The sequence below is a fragment of the Agrilus planipennis genome, unplaced genomic scaffold (assembly GCF_000699045.2).
Source record: "Agrilus planipennis isolate EAB-ADULT unplaced genomic scaffold, Apla_2.0 scaffold3, whole genome shotgun sequence".
Classification (NCBI taxonomy): domain Eukaryota; kingdom Metazoa; phylum Arthropoda; class Insecta; order Coleoptera; family Buprestidae; genus Agrilus; species Agrilus planipennis.
Window position 1 is genome coordinate 3,756,500 of NW_020442460.1, and position 14,749 is coordinate 3,771,248.

Sequence of the window (14,749 nt, forward strand, 5' to 3'; positions counted from 1 at the left end):
TTTGATTACTAATTCGTACAAATTCTCACCATCTTCACAAACATCTTAGGATGTTTATACTTGGTCAGTTACGTCTTTCTGGGCCAGTTTAATATTGCAGCATGGTGGTGTTCGTAACATTGTTCCAGGCAGCGCTCCATTACCGTGCATCATTGAAACTAATTGTTATATTGCTTCATTCATCCACTTTTTCCAATAAGAATTTCAAAAAAGACCATGTAGATGAATCATTACCGACTCCAATTACTGGTTCTCAAATGTTTCGGATAATCAAGAGTTCCTAATGTATTTTGAACGAGTAGTGATATTTCATTCCTCATGTTTTTTGGACAATTCGGAGTTCGGATAATCCGTATTCGCATAATCGGACTGCCGGAGTTTTATGCCACACGAAAACTCGTAGGATTGTTGTACTTGCTTTCGATTTAAGCGTAAATCTCCTCACTCGTTCTCGTAGCATAATCGGAATGTATCTCGTGCCCATCTTCAAACTCATTAGAATCTGTCACTTTCTCAACTTGTTGCACAATGACCTATTTCCTCCCTACAATTATGTCAGATGATCGCCATTCATACATACTCTTAAAGGGGCAACCAGCATCCAAGTTACAGTAGATCAGCAATTTTGCGTACGTAGATGATGAATGCTCTTTGAAAAGTAGTACATGTCTATGAGCCTATGAGTTGATTGGCAAAAACATGAGGATTTTTGACCACTATGCATTAATATTTATGGTATTCACCCAAGATGTTCCTAATTAACGAGCTTGGTGGTCCAGAACATTCGATGCGCTGATTTAATCGAAAATCGCCCTTGTCAGGTTTTATTCAGTATTAAATTATAATAATGACTGCGGAAATGTATCAGTGGAGTGCAAGTTGGCGGTATATTGTTACTACATTTGTATAATGTAATAAGTAGGTAGGACTGTATGAGCATGCACGTATGGTACATTACACAAAGCACTAGCAGCAGCAGCAGCAGCAGCAGGAGTGTAAGCATAATAAGTAACATATAGCAACAGTAACATTCTTGCGACTCAATCACGCCATGGTCTCGCTACTGTACAGCGGTTCGCTTCGACAGTGGCCGTTATTCACTTACAAACATTCGATCTTCCAACAGCCTTCATTTGGATCACTGGCTCCGCTCGATTCGGTTTGGTTCGATAAAGCGACGCCGGAAAAATGCGGTGCTTTTTGTCTTACTTTTTTTTTTTATTGTTCATCGCATATTGTTGGTTGGCAAGCGCAATCCAGTCAGTCTACAACCGAGGGTCCAGCGGTCATTCCTTAACGGCTAAACTGACATTGAAGAGATTGGATGAGGCGTTCGAATCTAAAGACGGAACTAGTCACAAAATCAGTCAATGTTCGAAACTAGAAGCACTTTTTAATCGACACTTTCGATCACGACCAAATAGTGGAATTCATTCGATGATACCGGTCGCTAAAGCTGTGTGTATATTGGACGTAACGTCTGATTTTTCTAGCAGTTCCGGAATTGGGATGACCGAAGTTCGAAATGTATCTTCTGTATGGATTTCCAGTAGGCAATTGGTACATGACGAAGGCGATTGTTTGATCGATTTTAATTACCAAATGGAAAATCCAGTTATGATGAATACGGAATTTTGTTAGTGAATGTCTAGATATTGACGAAAGCAAGTGAGGCGATAAGAGTGACCTTGTAGAGTTAGAAATGTTCTCCGATGATGGCAGAGAGGTAGAGGTGGAGTTAAAGAATCCAATTAAAATAAATAAACTGTTAATCTGTAGATGGTGGAACCGCCTTCTGATGGGTAGATTTAGGGATACAGGGACGTCGGATGGCTCCATTTTGAAAGTTTACGATTGGAGATGGGGAAAAGCTTTTAGTTCCTCATTCCTGTAACGTAACTTCAACATCCTAAGCAATCAGTCTTGTTCAGTCTTCATGTCGTTCAACAAAACTTGACCTGCGATTACGTAACTGAAGTTTAAATGACGATTGCTTTTAATTCATTGCTTAGAATCATAACGTTATGTAGGAAGAGAGCATGAACGAAGTGTTTCCATTAACGTGGGTTTACCAGAAAAGAAAATTTCCTATTCTCTACTTTTTGATCATCAGAATGAAGTCATCGAACGTCCACTCTCTAACTAACCGTCACACATGTTATTTATTTACATTCGATTCTTCAATCCCTCCTCTCCAGGCGCCTCAACCCTTCAATGCCCATCGTTTGGTGTGGGGTTCTTCACCTCATTCACCCATCTGTTACCTCCCCAACGGAGCGACGGTCCCTACATCTATATCTATATTTATCCTGATTTTAGATAATGTTATCTAATGTTCTAAAGTGACACATTTAAAACCTTATTTACAATGGCTAGCGTGAGCATAATATGTATTCTGCAATTCAAATTATGCTTTAACAAAATTAAATTACACATTCAACTATTGTGTTCTCTAGATTGATGCCCTAGCAGTTCAATAATACATTACCGTAATTACTCGACTTTTTTGTTATTGTTGAGCTTTAAATAATCGCTTGATTTTATTGTTGTCACTATACCCATTGTTCTCTGACGTATATAATTGTTTCTCATTACCTCCCGAATTTAAATTAACATATTTGTTTTTTTATGTTTCAGGTGAGTTCTTCCATATCTCGTACCTTCTGCATGAACGACTCCTTTTTAAGGTAAATAAATAGATGTTAATTTTATTTTACCAATGCATCATCATCATCATCATCATCATCATAAGGTCGTCAGTCCTAAGACTGGTTAAACTTGCACCTCCACTCTTTCCTATCCTGAAATAATCTTCGCATAAAAACTAGAACAACTACCATCCTTAACTATTTGCGAACAATAATCTAATCTAGGTCTACCTCTACCCCTTCTATCTCCCGTTTGTAATATGTTTCTGACTAGACCTTCCATAGAGTCCTCTGTTCTCATATTCTTTCTAATATCTCTATTTCTAACTTGTCTATCCACGATATCCTCATTATTCGCCTTTAACACCACATTTTGAATGCTTCTAACCTTTTCTTTTCTGCCGCGCCCACTGTCCATGTTTCGCACCCATACAGGGCTTCGCTATCCAATACATATTAGAGATAATTTTAAAAATATCTAAATCAGTACATTCTCATTTATCGTATCAACTTGGTGTAGATAATATGAGTATTCCAGGCATATCGTAAATTGGAGAAATTGGGTACGAATTCGCATGTAGGTACTGATTTCGGTATGGTTATGGATTATCATATAAATGAGAAAATACTGGCTGTAACCCGTCCAAATTTGGATAGTACCTCTTTTGATAATACATAACATTTGACACATGCCTTTCGGGGAAACTATTCCCACTATAACGTACCCGTGCGAAGGCTCTGGGCCATTTTCCAATAGTTTTACTACTAATAATAATAAATATAAGCAACCAATTATACACTCAAATAGTAGACCCACCCACTTTTTTTCAATTGTTTATTTCGAACTTGATATCGAAAGTACGTTTTCATGATCAAAAGGAAAAGAATAACTTCATTTAGTTTTGGTTTTCAAGGGAATTCCGTACTCTACATTGTAGAAATAGTAGATAGTGTTTCAATTACGTGGTGATAGTTGGACTTGGATAAAGTTAAATTGCGTCCGAATGACTTTAATTTCCTACTAATTGAAGAATTCCTACGGCGTTGTTTGGTTTTGCGCCAACAGACTGTAATAAATAACGTGCAGGCAGCAGTTGTTGCTGTGTAAAAGAGACTACGTTTGTTTGGAATCTCAAAATACACGTACGTACATACTTACATTCATTTAGATTTGGACTATCGCCAGTAGTGTGTATGTGCGTTAAAAGTAGACTGAACCAATTCATTCATTTTGATTTCAGAATGCAATACTATACTGTTAGGCTCAAAGACCGAAATGTTCTCCGCCAGTGTGAGAAAATGTCTACTGCAACACATTTACAGTTTCGGTATAATCATCCACAAAGCAAAATCCATTTTTAAATGTAATTCAAAATTGGCATAGTCTGCAATAAACCTGTCCCATTTACTTTCTTCTTTTAACTTATTAACTAGACTAGAGCGGTTGCTGACAACGCCTACTTTTACCCACGACAGACGTTGTAGGGAATATCGCAAATATAGAAAAGAGATGCCAGGTGAGAATTGCAGCGGACACTAATAAAGAAAAGGGACTAACATTACACTATTGATGTGTAAGGGAAAGAGATGCAGACAAGCAAAATTTGAACATGTTGCCAGCATTAGATCTTAAAAAGCAAAAAATTCAACATTCTCAGGAATTAAGAGAGGGAGGATGTTTGTTTAAAGATATAATTCCAGCCAGGAAGTTATAAAGCCGACCCTGATCTTTTGCGTACCTAACCAATCACTAACGGGCACCGCTTACGATTATTGGATTATCTCTTTTCACTTTGTATGTAGGTACTACTCATGAAGCATTTCCTAACTTAACAAGATAACTGACTGTTATACAACAAGTGTGCAGTATTAATTTTCATACTATGCAACGAATAAAACTAATAAAAATAATTTTCTTTTTTCAACCTTGAACGTTCACTTATGAATTGTACTTTCTTGCATTGCGTTTTACTTAATACGTACCGTACATATGGGCGAGGCGGTCCCATTTTAAGACACTGCGGTTCCATGAAGTGTGATTATAAAGACAATGGGTAACAATGCAAAAGGACAATAAAGTAATTCGTTGACTGACTCACTAATATAATCCTGCAAAAATACGCTTATTACATCGATCGCGTGCTGACCATTCAACTACAGTATCACGTACGCATTTTTTAATTAATTGTTAGTTAGGTATCCATTTATTTTATCGATTGAATGCTTTATGTGGACAAACCTTTATAAGGTTGGGTCTGGACGTTGGCAATGAAACCACAAATTATTCACGAGGTTGAATGTACCATACCTATAGTCTATAAATAAATGAGTCCCATCCAGTATTATGATAAGGCCACTGATAAGTGAAACTGTCATTTTAAATAGATTTGCAACAATTTTGCTCTTAAGAGTTAGCGATCGACAAAACAATCCTTATTCTTTAAGTAACTCAATATGGTACTAAATTTCAAATTTGAATACAAAACCTAGTTCGGTATCCTCACGAAAAGTGAAATACTTAGTATCTAATCTGTACCAGTATTTGTGCTTGGGTACCTTACAAACTAAAAACTTTTGACTGTGTCATCCTCTCTAGATACTAATGCTGGTGGGCAAGTAATCCCTCTGGACTACGTCATAGGAAAGGACGGAAAGCCCTCTTCACCTCTTTTTAGGAATCGTGGGAATTATGAGTAGTGGTTCGACTGAGAAAGATGAAACTGACCAAACAGAAACGGAATAGAATCAAATCAAAATCAAAATATTATCTGTGGAACATTACTTTCCCAGCTTTTACCTAAATCATTTTAGAAAACCATACAAAAACTTGAACCAGGACGGATGGATCGTTAATCCAACCGGTGTCATGGATCATAAACATTGGTATAAATCTCTAGGACTATAGACCATGACGCTCGGTTGAATTCCTTGGAAACGGAAGAAATGAATGCAGAAGAGAGTGAAAGATTATCTGTGGAATATTAATTTTCCAGCATTTACCTAAATCCTTCTAGAAGATTATAGAAAAACTTGGACCAGGACGGATGGACCCGGAACCCAACCGGTGTCATGGATCATGGATCCTAAACATTGGTCTAAATCTTTAGTACTATTAGTCATAGTTCTCGGTTGAATTCCTTGGGCGGTCGAAGTGAAAACAGAAAAGAGTGGAAGATTATCTGTGGAATATTACTTTTCCAGCGTTTACCTAAATCATTCTAGAAAATTATAGAAAAATTCGGACGACCACGGATGGATCCGGAATCGAACCAGTTTCTGGATCCTAAACATTGGTCTAAACCTTTAAGACTCTAGGCCATGGTGTTCGGCTAAATTCTTTGGGCGGTCGAAATGAAGACTTCGAAGAGTGAAAGATTATCTATGGAATAGTACTTCCCCGGCATTTCCCTAAATATTTCTAGGAAGCCACAGAAAAACTGAGACCCGGAATCTAACCGAAATAATCACAGATGACAATGAAATCTGTAAATAGTTGAATATTGCATCATGAAATTCACAAGAATCAGCCACAAGACCCGGAATACCCATAACATAAATCTATAGTCGTGTGGAATTTTGCTCATTCGCGCATGGAAGGATCAAACAAATTCTCAATCCAACACCCTGTGTTTTGTGCACCCTGTGTACAACATTTACATTTTCATACCCACGAAAATCTACAAGCAGCATAGAAATCAGCAAAATCGTGACAAGTGGATGAGTTAAAATGAAAATTCAACAAAGCAAGCAGGTAGACGAACTCAACGGGATGTTAGAGCACACCTCTGTGTGTTGGTTTCGCGATCTTATCTTTCATCAACACCGAATCGTATTGCAGTACATTCCTGTAAGCACATTACAATGACAATGCTAACCAACCATGCCCATGGCGGTCGTACGTCTCGGCAGAACACTCATCCATAATCCATATTCATTCACAGTACCGCGATTAATATTCCGGCCGAATAAGATCAACAATGATGAGCGGCTACCAACTGTGACGAATACAATGAAGAAGTAATACGTAATGCAATTAAGCAGGGTCAGGCGCAGTGAGCTGTGGTTAAGTGTAAAATGGGTACTTTTTTTTACATTCGAAAACGAAAACCCACCCATTTTCTATTGTACCATCCTCATCATTTTGACGGAGAGATGAGGATGACGGAGGCATAACTTTCACTGTTCCATGTATAAAGAAATTGACAGCATTCAAAATGTGAACCCAGGGATTGAAGTGGAATATTAGTAAACAGAAAACGAATATTAATTAATTTTTTTTGTTCGCGATTATAGTTAGTATGACAGCAGATCATATCTCTTTTCTTCTTGGTAATATCTCATATGTGTTTGACCAGTGCGCATGCGACTAGCTGGTTCCGTTTCAGCTACTCTCATTCCCTACGGATGCGCATTGCCTTCCTGCGCATCGGATCATCCAACACGACTTAGTAACGCTACATTTCTAGATTTATACTCCTATTGGGATTCGTCAAATGGGCATACACCATCTGGTAGCAAAATTTATAACTCGAATCAGGGAAAAATTTACATAGGAACTGTGCACGCAAATTGTAAAATCGTTTATTAAAATAATAAAACACGTTAACAAAGTAAAAATTTTTTTGATGATGGAGTCGACAAAGTTTTCTTCTAATGTTAAATCAAATAAAAAGTTAATATGTTCAGTGAAAAGCTGCAATAGCACTTCAGACATAGATCTTCACTCTTCACCTACATTAACTACTTTCCAATAAAAACTAATGTTTTATATATGTAAAAAATATATTCGGAAAATTAGAGAAAAAAGTAAACTAATAGAAGCTTGGATGAAAGCAGTAGGTATCAAGGAAGTGAATTCCGGAATAAAAATTTGTTCACGTCATTTTAATACACATGATTATATTTCTACAAGTATTTACCATCAGCCATAACTTTAATATTTAAAACTAGAATCATACTAAAATTATAAAGTGAGAAATTATTTATTCCTGTGTAATTGATTTAACACAATTCTAATGATACGATATAAGTATTTTGAGGTTAAGAACCTACCTGCTGCAATACAACAAAGTTGCAATAATGTGTTTGCAACGTTCTCTCAAATCGGCTTTGCATGTGCAAGTCATTGATATGATATCGCTTAAATCACCCAGAATCACCTCACCAATTATATAACGTGAATCACTTTTTAAATCTGAAGTTTGTAAAACGTAGGCAGTAAACTTGACGGAATTTGGTATTTCCGAATTTTATAATGTGATTGGCATTAAAAACACGCTCACCTTCAACGAAATTTCCTTTCCGAGGCTTTGTGTCAGCCCAATCACATATTTTGTCAATACTTATCATTTTATCGTAATTTAAAAACTTGGAAATTGCACGGTACACTATAGGAACTACGATAAATTTTCCCTAATCGGCGCCATGTTTTTAGGCTCCTCCCATTTGACGGATCGCAATATCTTTAGTTTTTTTTTTGGTAAGAATATAATGCATGTCACCAGTTTAATGCTCTATGTCGATTTTTCTTGTTTGTGTGCACCCACTACAATGTTTTATGGAAATAATAGAATGGTACTGTTGACCCTGTTACTTCTAGCATTGTAAACACACATAAACTCAAAATGCGTGTCGCCTATTACATTAATCACACTGCATTTGCTTCTATTATTAAAATGTACGTTTATGAATATGCAATTGCATTTAACGGTACGTGTGTACAAATGCAGCAATAACTTGTACATATTACGTGTACTCGCTTACGGCATAATGTACATTTAATAATAATGTTTACTATACGTAACGCCTTGTGGATTACACAAAAAATAGGTATTGAGTGTCATTATCATTTACTTGTTACCATGCATTTTAATTAAATCTAAGTGGTGCGTTTAATATTTTGTTTCAAAGTTCATTGCGTTTGCATTTTATTTAACATATCTACATATCTGCAATTTCTGCCATTTATATCTTGTCTGGGAAAGATTCAATGTTATATCCAAATTAGTTGCAGTATATTGCCATCTAGTGGATATTTACTGCTACTGAAGTATTTCGTATATAGATAGATGTAGACAAGACCTTGCTAAGGTACTTCAAGTTGTCTAACTGAATCGGCGGTGCGTGATAAGAACCTAAATCAACGAGTAAGTTCTTGGTCAGACAATCATCGAAGCTACCATAGTCTTAGTAATGTCTTGTCTGGATCTTGAAATACTTCAGTAGCAGCATATACCCGCCAGATGTCGATACACTGCCTCTATTTGAATATTATATAATCTTGCTGTTTAGGAGGTTCTTCGGTTTGGTCACCAGCATGGCCGAGCGGCATGACCTAGCATTCGGGAGGATGTCGGTTCGATTCCGGGTCCGTCTGTCTTGGTCCATGTTTTTCTGTGGTTTCCGTGGATCACTTCGGCAAATGCTGGGGCAGAAATATTCCACAGATAATTTTTCATTCTCTTCTGTCTTCATTTCGTCCGTCTCATCTTTCTCACCCGAACCACCACCCACCCATTCCCACGATTCCTGAAAGCAGGCTGAAGAGGGCCTTCCGGCGTAGTTCGGAGGGACTGCCCGCCCACCAGCATTAGTGACTGGTGGGAATGAAACACCCAAAAGTTTTAGTTTTTTTTTCAGTCGTTTATTGAGACTATTTATGGAGCGTTGTTGAGATAATAAAGTTGAAATTGTGATCGGCGTCTAATAATTTCAGACCAAGGAATTAAATTTAATATTTCTAGTTGTCCTATTTTTATTATCAATCAAAAATTGTTTCTTAATGTTTGTTGGATAATGGTTGATCTTCAAAGCAAATGCTTTCGAAAATACAACTTGTATGTGATCATTTTCGATTAATCCATATATATGAAAAAACCACTGACAATGGTTTTAGTTGTGTAGTTTCCTGTTTTCATTTCTATATGTAGAACGCTAAAGATATAGGTGTTATCATCATCATCTGCCTGCCATTTTGGGTCCAACCAAAATGAGTCAATGATTACTCTGATTTAGAAAGGCCTTTTCATGAACAAATGTCATATATTTTAAGAATCATTGTGGGCATCATTCAAAAGGAATAAATAAGCATAGCAATTCTATTTTATTTTCAATCATTTATTAATAGTGCCGTTTTCATTATGCGAGTTTCTTTAATGAATTTTCATTCGAAGTGGGTCCGGAAAACGTCCCAGTCATGCTGACCTTTCAGATCGAGTGTTTGTTGTGGGTCAGGCTATACACTAGACTACTCATTGCATTGCACAGAGTTCGTCATTATGATGAACTTCGAGTTCAAAAGAAAACAAAACCACAAACTGACCTTGTCTTAGCTCGTTATCCGCTATTTGCATACACGCCAGCCTATCCCATGAATGGTAAACTGTTACATCAATAGGAAGAATTAATGGTTCTGGTTAAAGTAAAGGTATTAAAACTATTACAACATAAAGCCAAGCAACAGTGAAACACCTGAATGTATTTATTTTTTTTTTAATTTTTACATGTCTTTCATAGTATACAAGCATCAGGTGTAACGTTGGAGCAGATGAAAAGATATCAAACTGTGTATATGATACGCGATGAGCTAATCTTCTCATTCGTCTAACACTAGAACATCCTCATCCTTAACTAATTGTGAACAGTAGTCTCATCTGGGTCTACCTCTACTCCACTTAACTTCTGTTTCTTCTGTTTATATGTCTTTTACTATCCCTATCAACCTATCTTGCCTATTTCTTATTGACTTCCAAAATGAGCCCTGCTCTTCTATTCTTTCTAATACCTCTTCATTTCTAACCTTCTCTATCCACGGTATCCTCATGATTAGCCTGTAACACTACATTTCGGACGCTTGTAAAGTTTTCTTTTCCGCTGCACCAACCATCCATACTTCACACTCCTACAGCGTCTCGCTCCAGACTAAATTAATCATTCGCGAGCATAGGGATGACTTCTTTTTGGTAAAGGCGACTCGACTCTGCGCTATCCTCCGTTTTATATCTCTACTGCTCCTTCCATCCTGAGTTATCTGATTCACTCTTTCCCTACTTTCTTCCCTGTCATTCCAGTATGTTTCTTATACTTTCGTTTATTTTTATCCAATCCTTTTTTGTTAATACCGCTTTCACTTTATTTAAGGCTATCTTTAACCCCTCCTTGCTTGATGCTCATACTGGTATATCATCTGCAAATCTAAGCATACTAATGCATAAGTACTACTAAAATTTAATCCAATAGTAACCTTGATTCGTTTAAGTTTTCCTAAATGCACTGTGACCAGTTTGTGATGTTGTTCCATACTGACAGTGAAGTCATGAACTAGCTTTTGCTATTTAGAGTAATTGTCCAATTTAGCAGGGCTATTTCTGCGAAACATAAAACGCAGTACAACAGTTGAAATTCGCGTTAATACTAATCTTCATTGCGACTTCCTGGAAACTATTTGCCGTCGTTCGTTATGTTTGCAAATTCTGTTAACAGAACTACAAAAAAAAAATTGAGAGCAAAACACGTGTGGAAGCACTGAAAGTAATTTATAGTTAAAGTAAATTTATGTATGTGCATATTTAAGTAAGTTGCAGTGAAAATTACTGCAAATATATTCAGCAAACAAATGATGAGATATAAAGCGTTCCAGAATGTGTTACTGCAATCTGTTGTAAATAAAACATAATAAAGCTATGAAACAAAGATGTGCTTATGTAAGTTAGAAGCCTTTGTTGTCTGTCTATCTGGTGGAATTGTAATTCCAGAACGGATAACCGATTTTCAGTGTAGTTATTTTTGTTTGAACGCTGATATTTGCACAATAGCTCTTCTTCACATTTAATAAAAGATTTTGTAAAAATCTGAACCAATATTTCTTATTTCATGTTTCTTTATCCGAGGTGGGTGTCTATATTTTCGGAAAAATTCGTTTGTTACTCATTGTGTAAAATAATGCAAAATAATGCTTTCTTCTGGTTCTACTTATTGATGTAGCTTCTCCAAAACATCTCTTCTTCAAAATGTCTCTTCCAAGTCATGCAGGTGATAAATTTTATAATTTGTTTGTTGTACTGTAGCAACTTTCGTTTTACGTATAAGTGCAAAGAAAATATTTGAAGATGTAGGTAGATGTAGAAAGTGAAAGTTTGTCGTCTCTCAAGATTTGGCTGAAATGTTGCGAGTGTAAACTTCATCCATTCTACAAGGAAGTGTTTGTAGATGTGGTGTTGTTCGACTTCTTTAACACAATATCATAATGGTCATCAAACTGGTTGCTGTTGAACTATTAGGTATGTTTTGATCAAAATTTCTCATGATCACTACAAGACGAAATATTTTTGACCATGAGTCTCCCCTTTAGATCCAATAACTTTTGTCCTGAACATTTCTACTAAAGTACCTGAAGATATCGAATGAATATCGTATCAATTGTATATTGGATCTTGCGCTACGTTGATTCGTAGCTAATCTTGGACTTATGAGAACTTTCGATCCGAAACTCAAACCTCTATTCGTAAGTTGCTGATAGAAATATCTAGTGAATTGAATTCCTTATTGCTAATAGAGATCTACAGATACGAGTTTGAAACTTTGCCACGAGCTGCCAGATCTATTGATTGTATATCCATTGTTGCTTCCGTTTATAAGGTACGTCTACACACACACTCGTACACATACACAGACACATGCTCAACGTAACTACGGGAGTTGTATGAGTTTATCACGACGACGGTTGAATTGGAGGGGATTTTGCTGTTAAACGGGATGAATGAGCGCGGTCACCATGGTTACCACTCCACGTTACACGGCTCGATTGATTTTACTGGTCGAAATGTAATTCTAGAACGTGGTTGTGTACTATTTTTGTTACCGGCTCTGTTCGGCGTAAGGTGGTAACATCGATTACACAAAAACATTCCCCAACAACGTTTACGCAACGTTCCTTGGGTTCATTTGACTAATCCTGTTATAAGAGAATCCTGAAATACTGTATAAACTCCTCAGCAACAGTTGTAAGGTCGAAACTCTAGGATGCTGCTGGTTACTGGCTATTAGATGAATAAATGACTACACACAGCTTAAAGAACGCCATCTGTGGAGAATTGTTCAGCCTCATGAGGAGGGCTATGTGCTATGATAGTGTTCTATTCCTTGTCCATGGAGAAGATTTCAATTTACTACTGTTCGGGTTGATTCCAAAGATATGGAAGTTAAAAGACCATTGCCTCAAAGGACTCCATATAGAGAATCAGTAAATGGGTTAATTGAGTTCTGACGTCTGGTCAGAACGTTACAGGATGACACAGATTTTTTCTGAGTGCTCTACATCTACAGGGTTCGAGAATATTTTAGAATTTTCTAGAAGGTTCAGAATTCTGACCAATCTAGGATGCGGCTGGTTACTGGCCATTAGATGATTAATTAACTACACACAGCTTAACGAACGCCATCTACGGAGAATTGTTCAGCTTCATGATGAGGGTTATGTGTTATGATAGCGTTCTATTCCTTGTCCATGGAGAAGATTTCAATTTACTACTGTTCGGGTTGATTCCAAAGATATGGAAGTTAAAAGACCATCGCCTCAAAGGACTCTACACAGAGATTCAGTAAATGGGTTAATTGAGTTCTGATGTCTGGTCAAAACGTTACAGGACGACACAAATTTCTGAATGCTCTACATCTATAGGGTTCGAGAATGTTTTGGAATCTTCTAGAAGGTTCTAGAACTTTCTGAAACGATATCTATAGTTTTTCTGAGCGAAACGAGGGTATTCTGGCTTGTTATCAAGAAAGATTAGACAATACGATGTCGTTTGTAAAAATTGTCTTTTTCCTTTCTTTTTTGAGTAAGGAGTCGGAACCAGGGTCAGACACTGCACAGACTGGATTCAGCCCATATGAGTAAATTGAGCACAGTTTTGAATTCCGAAACTACTATAGAAGCATGAGGTGCAGTCGTGGAGTCACTATTTCTTAAAAAATGAATATTGCGAAGTTAAGTCAAGATGTTTTGTGTGTTTTGTGTACGTGATGATCGACCACACAAGCGATGTCATGTACTTCTACATGTATGTGCATATAACTCAGATTCATTTTATAAAAACACAGTTTGAATTGCAAATTTTGCAACGTTAATCAATCATTCGATTAAAAGGATGAAAGAATAAGTATTACAATCTGTTGAACATCACAAAGACATCTGGTAAATACATGCAATTGATACTCGAAAGGCATCCATTAACATAACAGTTGTGTGCGCAAATTGAACAAGGTACGAGAATAGTCTAACCGATTCCGTGAGCGCAGGAGATGGTTTACAAGCAAATGCTCCGGGGCGATCGCACATAGATAGTAATGAATAAATTATATTGAAGGTACCTTGTACGTAAGTGGAAAGAGGTACCGTTAATAAATGTAAAATACGGACTGTGACAGTAACTCTTGTTGTGTTATTAATGGAAGTGAATCGGGAACGTACTTCTTGTGGATCTACGCCGTTATAGTGGTTGGATTTAATAGAAATATACCATTCATTGAAAGTTTGATCACTGAGCTCCCTGTCTTGATTTCATACCAAAGGACTTGTATATAAATGAAGCGATTCTAAAACGAATTCTGTTTTTATTAGAAAAAAGTAATTACTTGAATAGAGCTTTGCTGGAATTGCAATTTAATGGTTTTTTATGTGTATACTAGCTTTTCCCCGCGGCTTCCCTCGCAGAAATTAATTAATTCTTTTCTACATAAAACCTTTTAACTCCCAATTCACCCTTACAACGTTTTAATTTTATGTAATGTCGCCATCTTAGATTTCAAATACAAACGTAGCAACAATATTTCATCCTTAAGGGTTGATTTTTATAAATTGCCAAGACACGCATTTGCTTCATTTCAACAATGAGCAACCTTCGAGTAAGTCCGAATATAAATAAAATATACCCATGGAAACGTTGCAACCTCTTTTCATTTGAATAATAATATGAAACAGCATATATACCAAGTTTCAAGTAAATTGAACCACAAATAAAGTATGTCCCAAACAAAAATTGCAACACCTTTTTACCCCTCCCCCCTTTGGAGGTTGAATTTTTTACAATGTCGAGATAGGT

The 14,749-nt window shown here is 36.7% G+C and overlaps 1 protein-coding gene across 5 annotated transcripts in view; it reads left to right on the top strand.

Moving 5' to 3' along the window:
• Positions 1-14,749, top strand: part of LOC108740838 (ataxin-1) — a 98,993-nt gene that overhangs the window by 29,744 nt on the left and 54,500 nt on the right. Inside the window, exon 1 of one of the 5 annotated variants that reach the window (XM_025980647.1) lies at positions 2,632-2,687. The exons of the other annotated variants lie outside the window; for them this stretch is intronic. The gene's annotated coding sequence lies outside the window, so the exon portion shown is untranslated. Of the gene's footprint in view, positions 1-2,631; positions 2,688-14,749 lie in introns of those variants that run through there. 5 annotated transcript variants of the gene reach the window in all.